Here is a 13,564-nt window from a genome sequence, read left to right as displayed (position 1 = left end):
ATGAGCACTAATCTCCACCAGTGATGACTATTGAAAGTGCGCCAGAAGCTCCACAATGAAATCAGTAGCTCCCTGCTACAAACTGAGGTGAGGAAAACTCTCAACAACTCCAAAACCAGACACCCACACGATGACGAGCAATGACCATGAGAAATAGGCTCGGCGGCTCCTTGCTTTTGTAGATGGCGAAGCTCCATCCTCTTTTTCATGTAGGCTTTCTTTTTCATGCAAATATTTTCATTTCCATGGCCCCTTTACATTAATAATTGAGAGCCCTACCTTTATGCTACATTTTTATATTTTTCTTGGTCTATTCTTCCAACTTTTCAAACTTTTTTAGTTTTTTTCAAAATTAGAAATATAATTGTCTACTATTACTATCAATGTTGAACCATTTTTTATATGTATGGAGATCCATTATGGTCCTTATCTATCCTCAAATTACTTGGAGGTGGTGCATGTATAATCACTTTCTTTTCTTTGAATCGATAGATGCCTTTTAGCCATTCTTTGGGATTAGACTTGTAGGGTGATGTTCAATAATCAGTATACATAGGATCTTTATCCTTCTTCTATTACATATGGCACAAAGTTATTGCATATTGGTTGGTCATTTGTCTTGATGGGCATCATATTATGCACGGTGTTACTAGGTTGGCACATTGTGGCATTTCAATTGGCTTCTATCCCCATGCACATTTCCATGACGTACTCGAAAACACAATATTATGCCTTGCATGCTTTACACATTCTGTTAAGTGGTGCTTACTCTGGGAGCCAAAGGGGAGAGGGTGTCAAGAGAGTTGTCAAGAGCAATGTATTTTCAACACTTGCCAATAAAGCTTCCTCTCACATCCACTTGAGAGTCAATGTGTCAAGTATGTCGAAATTTTTGAGATCAAGGGGGCATCATCACTGTAAATTTGGTTTTGCAGGCATGAATCCATGGCGGGAGAATGGGACCTAGTGAAGGGCAGCATGAAGTATCTACTAAGCTTTGGGGAGGCCATATCCATATGTAGGAGGCCACCAGAGAAGCTCTTGAAGATTCGAGACATGTATAAAGCCTTATGGGAGCTACTGCTAGACATCAATCCAATTTTCTCTGACAATGTTTCATTGAATGTTTGTTCAGACACAAATGGAGTGTTGATTCGACTAGGTGGACCTGCTCAAGGAACATTTGTAGAGTTCAAGAAAAGGATGGGATTTTTGAACAGGGAAGATGCGGCGGAGGAGGGGCTCAAGCGGGGGAGCGGAGGATTTAGCAGGGTCAACCTCAATCGGAGCTTCAAAGACAGCAAGGAAAGCTATCGCAGAGATCTGAAGATCCATCAATTTTGTTGCTAGATTGCCTTGGAAAAAACTTCCCTTCGTCCCTGCTTGCAACCTTGCCCTGCATGCAACCTTTGCTGAGGCAAGTGATTCACTTCCACTTTGGATTTTGCTGATGCTACAAGGATTTGGGCAAGTGGAAGTGGCCATGCCATTCCTTCATAGGAGCCATTCTAAATTTATTCATGTGTATACCGTTTCTCAGTCATCGCCTCATCATAGGCACGCTACTCTCCATGCTAGATACCCATTGAGGATTGCATACCTGGAAGCATTGAGCTCTTGCCTGGCCAACGGGAAGTCCCGAGTCCCTCAACCCTCTACTTCTAGAGCTCGGGATGTGACAAGCAGGTACAAAGTACAACAAGGGCCTTGCACAAGTAGTGACAAACCTCACAATGTTGTGATGTGTATGGAGATATGCCCCTAGAATTAAAGATACCCTTGCACAATGGACAAATTGGACTCTAAGATACTACAGCAGCGGTCACCTAGTCCTGCTTTTTATGTTTCTTCTCCTCACATATATGTTGTTTTTTGAGGATGTCACTCTTCGAAGAAAGAGATGAAGTGATATGTTGCATGGTGTGGGCTGAATTACTGTCCAGATCTTAACTATACTATGCTGTTGCAGGTAGGCACCTCCAAGGGAGGGCTGCACTGCTGCTGGAGGATGTAGGAGGAGAGCAGATCTAATGAGGGACAAGGCAGGGGTTGCAGGCAACCAATTGCTGGAAGCCCTTGCAGCTCTGGGAGATGATGAATGAGGAGGTAGGAGGGCCTATGTACGATGGTAGGTGGTTGATTGACCTAAATTAACTGGTCACTGACCATTTTTGGTCGGCCTTCTAGGCTGGCCCTAGCCCATGTCTCGGGCCCTCTCTTGGTCCATGTTTGGCTGCTCCTTTGTCTTGAGTGGCATGCACTTTGATGTTGTATTTTCACCCTATTTTGACCTCCCTCAGGAGGTTGTAGCTGATTGTGAGGGCTGAGCTTAGCTAGCCATTGTAGGATTGATGGATACACTACCCTCACATGGAATTGCAAATGCCAAACGACATTCAATATGTTACAATGGCATGGGGCATATTATGTGGTAGAGGTCGGCACCAAGTTCACGGGGTCGGCTCAATTATGGTGGCTAGATTACATCTCTTGCCATCATGAAAACAATTGAAGCACTCTTGTGAACTTCGGTGCATGTGGTGGCAACCTTGCGGCACCTTCATCAAAGAAAGGCTGAAGTCAATTTATTAATCTACTCTACCTTATATGATGTCTTGCCTTATGTTGTTCTCAAGTAGGAGCACTTAGAGATGTTCATTCATGGGAAAGATGTTTCTAGTCAGCCTCCACATCAGGCATGGTCGCATCGACCTGCGTGCCTTCTCCTGATTTTTACAGCTTGAGCAAACCTCCTCCTTTGCCACTGGTGCCCCATCTGAGCTTTACACTAGAGGTGGTGAGGCAGAGACCGTGTTAGTCATGTCACCAAAAATAGGGGCAATGTTGTGTAAATGCCAGAAATTGTGACATCTCAAGCAACGGTTAGGCTACCCTGTGACAATCATGCATTGGGAGACCAAGCTTGTACATGTATTGATCTCTAACATCCTTGGTGAGAAGGAAATGTCCTCCACTGCCACCTTGACACGTGGCACTCCTAGGCTCACACAGCATCCGCCACCAAGGAATCCACTAGCGAACTACCAAAGAGGCGAGTGACCGTTTTTTTTAATGGCTCAATTTCCTGTGGACTCATTGTATTTTAGACCCCTTCATTCTTTTGAAGACGTAATATTTCTTTCTTTCTTTCTCTCCCCTCATGGAACACTAGATTACTTTTGGTCATAAGGACCCTTGGGGGCTTTTGAAGATGTCAATATATCTTTCACAGCCAGATGAGGATTGGGCCTCTACCAAGATGGATGTGCATATGGCTGTGTTTGTTGTTCCATCTGGCACTTGTTTCTACATTGCTACCTTCCCTTGTGGAAGAAGATTATGTATGCTTTCAAGGGTCCCATAGGCCATTTTTTGGCCTTAGATGGCCATACACAAATCTAACCAAATGGAATTCTTGTAAAGATAATCTCCTAAGCTATAATAGAAGAAGCAAAGATACAAAACAAAATTCAAACTTTAGTGCCATGTGTACATTAAAAATGTTCTCTAATACCACGAAAAAGATAAATAGGGACTTGAGAATGAAAACTTGAGAGTCAGTAGAAAAAGTGTTTGAATATAATGTAATTTTCTAAGGACTTATAGGTTTTTTGTTTTAAGTGGAACGTTCTAGTTTTCTTATTGAAAGGTGGAAGTTGTTCTCATGAAACTTGGATGCCTATATCAATGTAACATGGAAAACCATAATTGTGTCTATTTGAAGCCATTTTATTTTTTGGTGTTTACAGTAAAGACTGTGCTAAAGATTCTATAACCCAACCTTTGCCACGGAGTCCATAAGGACGTGGGGCGTACTTGGCATGGAGGCCCACTTTTTACATGTGTAGGTTTGCATTCCCATAGAAGGGGTAGAGTGGTTAGAGTTTCAATTGTTGGAAATGATGGGTGCTTAGTGAGGAAATGCAACCTTCATGCATCCACGACTCATAACCATTTGTCCCATTCTTCACCAAGTGCCAGAATTAAGGCTAGCACACCCTCTTATGGGTGCTTAGTGAGGAAATGCAACCTTCATGCATCCACATATAGACTTGTGGGATACTTGACTTGATGCTGTCTTATTACATGAGTGCATCAATGCAGACATTGAATTTCTTTGGAATAATTGGTTACATGTTTCTAACCTTTTTTCAAGACTTATGGGACACTTGACCTGACGTCATCTTATCACACGAGTTTATTAATATAGGCATCGAGTTTCTATGTTACACTTGATTGCATATTTCTAATCTTTTTGTGTATGTATTTGAAATTCTTGTTCCATGTTTTAGTCATTGAGGAACTTGAGACCTCTCCTTTGTCTTGGATACATTTAATCTGTATGCGTGTGCCCATTTGGCTGGAGGAGATGTAGGTATATTGTAGGCAAGTGAGGCGTACTTTTTGTCTTCTCCTTCACTAGCTGTCCACACACACCAACTAATTTGAGACACTACTTCAGGCCCTCCACTCACTCGCATCAGATCGCTCCCATGCATCTGTTGATCTAGCTTCCCCATGTTGCCCCATTAATCCTTAATGTGACGTTCACCAACCTTTTCTCCATGCTTTCCCTTGTTGTGCATCTTCTCTTGACTCTTTTCCTTCTAGCTGCAGGTTAGCATTACTTCCTTGCAACACCATTTATAAAACAACATGATCTAAAGCTTAGGAAGTGACCAAAATCATGGAAAATTACCCATATGATTTACAACGTGCTGATCAGTCATAGTGTGTTATCGAGCTCATATTGCAAGGGAGTGCCGACTAATTTGTTAGGGTCGACTTCTTGTTCTATGGGTTGAGGGTTTGGGAGTTCAAGTCATCTTTCAAAAATGAGCCCTTTTGGGCCTCTGTGTGAAACCATATCCAACACGCCTCTCCTCCCCCCCATCCATAGAACAAAGGAAGAAGTAGACTATAACTTCTAGAATTGGGGTTTGGGTTAGGGTGAAGAAACAAAAAAAAAAACTCCACCATGTATGAATATCCCAATAGTGCCCTTATTAGTATCCAAACTATATGAGAGGAGAAAAGGAACTATTGACTCTGTGCCAACATGAACTTATGAAGAAAGAGAAGGTGATACAACTTTGTGATACAACTTTGTGTTACAACTTCTAGACACAACTTTATGTTACGACTTTGTGTAACAACTTTGTGTTACGAGTTTGTCTACATGAAGAGAGAGAATGTGTTACGACTTTGTGATACAACTTTGTGACACAACTTTGTGTTACAACTTTGTGTTACAACTTTGTGTAACAACTTTGTGTTACATCTTCTACATGAAGAGAGAGAATGTGTTACGACTTTGCGACACAACTTTGTGATACGACTTTGTGTTACAACTTTGTGATACGACTTTGTGTTACATGCAGAGAGAGAAGCTCTCCAACTTGTATAAATACCCCATAATGGAATGAAGCCCACACTCTTGGGGCATTGTGTTGAGTCTACATTGGTATTCCAAGCATTTGTCTCAAGTGTCCATGCTTCCTTGCACTGCACGTCCAAAAGCATGTCCTAACCTTGCAACCCTTCTCCCCTCTCCTCCAACCCTGCAACCCACCCTCTCCCTCTCCTCCTCCCTCCTTCTCCCTCCTCCTCCTCCTCCTCCTCCCTCCTCCTCCTCCTCCTCCTCCTCCCTCCTCCTCCTCCTCCTCTCTCCTCCCTCTCCCTCCTCCTCTTCCCTCCTCCTCCTTTCTCCACTCTCTCTTACTTCACCCATGCTCTTACACCTTCTTCCTCTCCCACTCCTATGCTTTCCTAAACCCTTAAACTCAATGATCTACGAGGGAGACGAGTTCTCCACCATGTACTCTACTCTGAACCTTGGACCCTCCTTCTAACTCTGGACTCCTTCTAAACCTTGGAACCCCCTTCTAAACCCTGGAACTCTTTCTAACCCTGAACTTTTTCTAAACCCTGGATCCTCCTTTTGAACCCTTGAACTCTTTCTAAACCCTGGAACCTCCTTCTGAACCCTTAAACTCCTCCTAAACCCTACAACCCCCAATGAAGGCGAAAGCCTTCATTACCCCAACAACAATGGTTTACGTGCCTTTTACACATGCTTGCATTTTGTTTACTCACCACACTTAAGCCTACGTCTCTCACCGGAACACGACTCGAGGTCCTAAGCTACATATATACTACAACGACAACCCCAATATATCTGTAGGTGACAAAAAGCCTCGGAACCCTACAACATAGAATACCCAGCTCTTCCTACGAAAGCAGTAGGAAAGAGCAAACATTTGGCGCCGCTGCCGGGGAGACTAGCGTCTCAAGTAGCAAGTAACCATGCGTAGGTAGGTGTAAAAGCCGCATGATGTACAATTAGGCTAGGTAGTGGACACGGTTGCGTAGAGCTTGTAAAGAATAAGGGAGAGAGATAGGAGACTCAAGTTCAGCTTTCTTCACAACACACAAAAGAGAGAGGACACAAGGTTGGAGGGTGAAGCCTTTCTTCACTTTTGCACACAACAACAATTTAATAGAAGAGGGAAATACCCTATATGTCAAAACCTAGAATACGTGGTTCATATGTGAACCCAAACCAAAAACATACGTGGTAGTCTAACTACACCACGAGTACAACTAACATAGGCGGTGACATAAATGATAGTCATCCAGGAGATATATCGGGGGTAGAGCTTGGTATCTCAACACTCCCCCTCAAGCTCAAATCCATCTCACGTACACCAAGCAAGCTCCTAAATCTGCGAAGCTTCTCGGTACCCAATGCCTTCGTAAAAATATCAGCCACCTGCTCCTCAGTGCTGACATAGACAAGATCAATCTCACCAGCTAGAACCTTCTCTCTCACAAAGTGATAATGCACCTCAATGTGCTTCGTTCTAGCATGATAAACTGGGTTATTAGCAAGCATGATGCTGCTAATGTTGTCACAATGAATGACAACTGCTGCATGAATTGACTGTCCCATATCTGCAAGTAGCTTCCGTAACCAAGCTATCTCACATGCAGCCATTGCTGCACCCCTGTACTCAGCCTCTGTGCTCGACAAGGCAACTGTTGGCTGCTTCTTGCTGCTCCAACTGATGGCACCACTCCCAAAAGAGAACATAAAACCACTAGTAGATCTCCTGTCTGAGACACTACCAGCCCAGTCAGCATCTGTGTATCCATGTACCTGTAATGCACACCCAGCTTCATAAAACATTCCATAATGCAATGTGGACTTCACATACCGCAGTATGCTCCTAGCCGCATCCAAATGTGGCTTCCTCGGTGCCTGCATAAACTGACTCACCAGCCCCACAGCATAGCTCAAATCTGGTCTGGTTATAGTCATGTAAATCAAGCTACCTACTATGCGCCTGTACATAGTAATATCTTCAAGAAGCTCACCTGTCTCTGCATTGAGCTTCACATTCTGCTCCAATGGAACAGAAATAGGCTTACAGCCTGTCATCCCATATTTGGACAGCATGTCCAAACCGTATTGCCTTTGCAACAGCCATATCCCACTCGAGGATCTAATAACCTCAATGCCCAAGAAGTAACGCAGCTCTCCCAAATCCTTCATCTCAAATTTCTGCTTCAACAGCAGCTTCACTTCATTAATGTCTGCATCACTATCACCTGTAATAATCAAGTCATCAACATAGATGACTATAAGCACAATCCCTCCGTTTGTCCTTTTCACATAAAGTGAAAAATCTAAATTGGAAATCTGAAATCCAATAGTGACAAGATATTGCCCTATCTTGTCTAACCATGCCCTCGGCGCCTGTTTTAAGCCATACAAGGCTTTGCGTAATCTGCATACAAAATCGGGGTGTGAATTATCCTCATAACCTTCTGGCTGCATCATATAAACCTCTTCCTGCAAATCACCATGCAAGAAGGCATTTTTCACATCCATCTGATGCAAAGACCATCCCTTTGCAGCAGCCATAGCAATTACTGCTCTCACGGTTGCCATCCTTGCAACTGGGCTGAAAGTTTCCTCATAGTCAATTCCATATGTCTGCGCAAAACCTTTGGCAACCAATCTTGCCTTGTACCTGCTATTAACAGACCCATCAGCATTGTGCTTTACTTTGTAAACCCACTTGCAGCCAATAGCCTTCTTATCATGAGGCAAAGGCATCAAATCCCAAGTGTGGTTTGCATCCAAGGCAGCCATCTCTTCATCCATAGCTGCTTCCCAATTTTTATGCCCTGCTGCATCCTCAAAACATGTGGGCTCTGGCTCCTCTAGAACCTTGACCATATAAGCATAGTGATGTGCTGTATACCCATCATATCTCAACTTGTCAACTGGATACTTAATACGAGTGGACCTCCGTACAATTGGATCAGTTGCAGGAGTCTTTAAATCATGCCTGCTTTTCCTTGCACCAGGTGTAACAACAGAAGGAATCCCAAGTTCCTCATCAAGGCTCATTTCAGAGCCGCTTGACTCTCCATCAACATGAGAGCTACCAGCAGACACATCAAACACTGGAGCATGGTCTACTTTTTCTTTTCCCTTATGTGATACCTGCACAACACTATCAGGGCTGCCATGTGACGATTCACTAGATCTCAATCTCCCTGTCCATGCATTAGATCCACTAGTAGAGGACTCTCTGGGTCCACTCAAGGCTTGAGATTGCTGCTCTGCATTTATTGCAGCATTCCCATTTCCTGCATCTGCATCTCCTACCATAACAGTTGGTGCATACCAGCTGCTCATTTCATCAAAAACAACATCTCTGCTCACTTGCATTTTGCGGGTGGAAGGGTTATAACAGCGATACCCTTTTTGGTGCAGAGCATATCCAATAAAGATGCATTTTTTTGCCTTTGGATCCAGCTTTGTTCTCTTCTCATCAGGAACATGAACATAAGCTATGCAACCAAATACCTTCAAGTGAGAAATATCTGGTTTTTGGCCTGTATACATTTCTTCAGGCGTCATGCCATGGACAGCTGCAGTGGGGGTTCTGTTCATAATATAAACAGCAGTTGCTACTGCTTCAGCCCAAAAATAATCAGGCATGTTTTTCTCATTTAGGATCGCCCGTCCTACTTCTGCAATATGCCTGTTCTTCCTTTCTGCAACCCCATTCTGCTGAGGGGTAGACCTGCATGAGTACTTCCTTTGAATTCCTTGTTCTTTCAGATATTCACAAAATTCTTCTGAAAAGTACTCTCCCCCTTCATCAGATCTTAGCACTTTAATATGCACACCTTTCTCTTTTTCAACCATGGCCTTAAAAGCCTTGAAATGGCTGAACACTTCACTTTTCTGCTTCATAAAATAAATCCACACCTTCCTAGTGTAGTCATCAATAAACGTCACATAATAATGGCATCCACCAATAGAAGCAGCTTTGGTTGTCCAAACATCTGAATGGATCACTTCCAAAGGTCTTCTGCTCACCTTAGCATTTTTGGGAAATGCATGTCTGGCCTGCTTACCCATTTGGCATGCTTCACATACCTTTTGCATTCCCTCAACTCTGAATTTAGGCAAACCTGCAACAATATTTTTCGTTTGCATAGATTTCAGCCTTTGTATATTCACGTGCCCAATGCGCTTGTGCCATATCTCAATATCTGCAATGACACCTCTCCCATGCGCAAACATAGCGGCTTTCACCTCAGGCATATCAACATCCAAGGTGAACATTCTGCCATTTCTATTGCCTTTTGCAACCAAGCGGCACTTATTTTTCAAGTCCTCAACAAAGCATCCATCAAGATTAAATCTAACCTGCAGACCTTGCTCAACCATCTGGCCAACTGAAACCAGGTTCTTAGTGATTTTTGGAATATGAAGTACATCTGCCAAGTACTTCGTTTTGCCATCCTGCATAGCCAATGGCACTTTACCAACCTGCGTAATTGCGTGCGCAGTATCATCACCTGTTTCAACATAACCTGGCTTATCCAAATTTCTAACATCATGAAACCACTCACCATGACTGGTCATGTGGTTAGAGGCACCTGAATCAACATACCAAACATCATTGCAAGCTGCAGCATCTCCTGACATGGAGTTAACCATATGCTGCATCACAAAGAGGTGCTCATTTCTGTCGTCACCATGCCCACTTGATGATGCATAGTTGCTTTGCTGCAACTTCCCACTTTTGATGTCATTCTGCTTTTTATAGCATGTATTCTCCTTGTGTCCAGGCTTTCCACAATAATAGCATTCTGTGCTGCTATTTACTTGCTGGTTCCTTTGCCATGAACCACGGCCTCTTTGGTTCCCCCTGCCTCTAGAACTACCACGTCCTCCTCCATAGGATTGGTTTTCCTGTTGTTGCTGCTGGTTCTGATTTCCTACACGGCCACCAAAACGGCCTCTTCCTCTACCCCTGCCTCTACCTGTATTCGAGTAGAAAGCAATCTCTTGAGAAGTTGAGGTGGTTGAACCACCATTCCTTTGCTCTTCACTTAGCAAGAGAGCAATAAGTTCCTGAAAATCAGGAAATGTTTCACGGACTCCAATGGATGTCCGAAACTGTGCATAATCTTTCCCAAGACCATTCAAGGTCACGGACACTAAGTCCTCATCATCAACAGGTGCTCCAATGGAGGCAAGAGAATCTGCAAGGCCTTTCACCTTCAAGGAATACTCATTTATATTCATATTTTTCCTTTGCACATTGTGCAGCTTTTGCTTTAGCTGCATCTTTCGTGCTTTGGTATTTGTGCTATACAGCTTCACCAATGTATCCCATGCCTCCTTAGGCGTCTCTACATCCTGTATATGCACAATCATAGAATCTGAAATGCTAACAGACAGCCAATACAAGCATTTTCTGGCTTTTTCATGCCATTCTTTAAAGGCCTTCAATTCAGCAGGAGTGGGAGCAGCACCCAAAACTGGTTCTGTAGTTTCACCACTGATGTACTCCCAAACTCCCTTTCCCATAAGGAAGTTTGTCATCCTGAACTTCCATGCTTGGAAGTTGTTCTTGTCAAGCTTCTCACTGACAATGGTAGACAGATTCTCAGACATTTTACAAATCACGAATTGCAACAGCAACCTATAAACACAGCAAATGCCTCACAAGGGCAGATAGCAAAACTTCTGCAAACAGCCTCACAGGGGCAGATCCGCAACACTGACGAAAGTGGTATTTCACCACACAGTCACTTCCTAGTGACGATTTTGCATCAACAGGCAACAGGCATGAATCTGCAACTCCCAATATCTCTGCACACAGGCATACGATGCAATTTCGGTGGCACCTTTCCACCGACTAGCCGCGCAGTGGTCGCACAACGAAAAACAGGGCCTTTTTCTGAGTGCCTGCGAAGAACTTCCACCTTCAAAACGCGGGCCCTGAAACGGCATATACTGCGCTCTCGCCACACCGCGAAGGGCCTCTCAATCTGAAACAGTGCACTCCTGCACTTCTGGCTGTGCTACCTGCAGAGATTTGCTCCCAAACTCGAAATAGGAAAGCAACACTGGTCCTCTTACCAAGACACCACAAACTTGGCTTGCTTTCTTGAGCTCCTTACCACGAACCTGGCTCTGATACCATGTAAAGAATAAGGGAGAGAGATAGGAGACTCAAGTTTAGCTTTCTTCACAACACACAAAAGAGAGAGGACACAAGGTTGGAGGGTGAAGCCTTTCTTCACTTTTGCACACAACAACAATACAATAGAAGAGGGAAATACCCTATATGTCAAAACCTAGAATACGTGGTTCATATGTGAACCCAAACCAAAAACATACGTGGTAGTCTAACTACACCACGAGTACAACTAACATAGGCGGTGACATAAATGATAGTCATCCAGGAGATATATTGGGGGTAGAGCTTGATATCTCAACAGAGCTTTCAATTACGATCATTTTACCTTTTTACAGAAAGGCAAACCGAGCTCTCCATAAAGAGTTATGGCTCGGGAAGAGTTTAGGGTTAAACCCTAAACCTAAACCCTAAACCTAAAATCCAAACCTATAAAAACCTACTCCACCCCCCCTCATTCTTCATCTCACACTTTTTGCCTCCATTCTCTTCCTCCTTTTCCGAGCCCCACGCAAGACACTCCTCCCTCTCCATCGACCGCCCCCTTACTCCTATCCTCGCCATGTAAGTGACATCGAGCCCTTCTCGCAGCGATGACCTAGCCTTCCACCCACCGTCCATTGTTCCGCGACAATCCCGTTCCATCGAGAAACTTGGAAAGCATCAGGTAACCACTTCGCCTTGCTTTTCAATTTCCATCTTTCAGTTTTTTTATTGTTGCTCTTTTACCCCTCCCCCTCCACCACCATCTCCCCCTACCACCTCCCGTCTCCCCCTCCACTACCACCTCCCCTCCTCCCCCCCCCTTCATCCCCACCTCCCCCTCACCTCCCCCTCTCCCCCTCCCCCTCCACTACCACCTCCCCCTCACCTCCCCCTCTCCCCCTCCCCCTACCACCTCCCCTCTCCCCCTCCACTACCACCTCCCCTCCTTTCCCCCCCCTTCATCCCCACCTCCCCCTCACCTCCCCCTCTCCCCCTCCCCCTCCACTACCACCTCCCCCTCACCTCACCCCCTCCCCCTCTTTCCCCCCCCCTCCACCACCACCTCCCCCCTCCCCCTTCATCTCCCCCTCCCCCTCCCCCTCCCCCATCCCCCTCTCTCCCCCTCATTCTCTCTCCCACCCCCTCTCTCTCTCACTCTCTCCTCTCTCCCCCTCATTCCCTCCCCCACGCCCCTCTCTCCCCCTTACCCCCTCGCCCCCCATCCCCCTCTCTCCCCCTTACCCCCCTCGTTCCCCCATCCCCCTCTCTCCCCCTTACCCCCCTCGCCCCCCCCATCCCCCTCTCTCCCCCTTACCCCCCTCGTCCCCCCATCCCCCTCTCTCCTCTGTCCACCCCCCTGCGACCCCCCACCCCCCGCGGCGGTGCACGTAGCGCCGCCCGCCCACAGAACCCGCTACCCCGCCCGCCGCCCCGCGGCGGCGCACCGCGCCGCCCCCGCCCGCAACCTTGCGGCGCACAGCGCCGCCACCCCCGCCCGTCGCCCCGCGGCGGCGCACCGCGCCGCCCCCGCCCGCAACCCAGCCCCCCCGGCGGCGCACGCAGCGCCGCCGCCCCGCGCCCCTCCAACCCTCCCCACCCCGCGGCGGCGACCCCGCGCCGCCCCCACCTGCAATCCCGCCCCCGGCTACCCGCCCCCGCCCCCGTGACGGCGCACACAGCGCCACCCCCCCGCCCTCCCCCGCCCCTCCCCGCACCCCCCTCACACACCCCCTCGCAGACACCCCCCTCGCACCCCCTCGCACCCCCCTCACACCCCCCTCACAGACACTCCCCTCACAGACACCCCCCTCGCACCCCCCTCACACCCCCCGCGCACCCCCTCGCCCGCCTCCCCCACCCCCCGCGCGCCACCCCCGCGCTCCCCAGCCCGTGCCACCCCCGCCGCCGTCGGGCAAACCCCCAAAAAAAAAAAAAAAGTAACCTAACCTACACCTACCACTAGGGTTAGTTTCACCTTAGTTAGGTTAACATTAACTAGAGTTAGGTTAGGTTAGAGTAGGTTAGTTCACCCTAGGTTAGTTAGGTTAGACTAGTTAACTACA

The 13,564-nt window shown here is 46.5% G+C and overlaps 1 pseudogene across 1 annotated transcript in view; it reads left to right on the top strand.

Moving 5' to 3' along the window:
* The first annotated feature begins 945 nt into the window (after positions 1-945).
* Positions 946-13,564, top strand: part of LOC147891728 (uncharacterized) — a 117,343-nt pseudogene continuing 104,724 nt past the window's right edge. The window contains exon 1 of the transcript XR_015542474.1: positions 946-1,272. The product of XR_015542474.1 is annotated as an uncharacterized LOC147891728 (transcript). The remainder of the gene's footprint in view (positions 1,273-13,564) is intronic.

The sequence above is a fragment of the Dipteris shenzhenensis genome, chromosome 17 (genome assembly GCF_047967505.1).
Source record: "Dipteris shenzhenensis isolate YYH24624 ecotype China chromosome 17, Dip_SZ_1.0, whole genome shotgun sequence".
In the NCBI taxonomy this organism is placed as follows: Eukaryota; Viridiplantae; Streptophyta; class Polypodiopsida; order Gleicheniales; family Dipteridaceae; genus Dipteris; species Dipteris shenzhenensis.
Note: the sequence above shows the minus strand (reverse complement) of the source record. Positions and strands in the feature narration are given on the sequence as shown.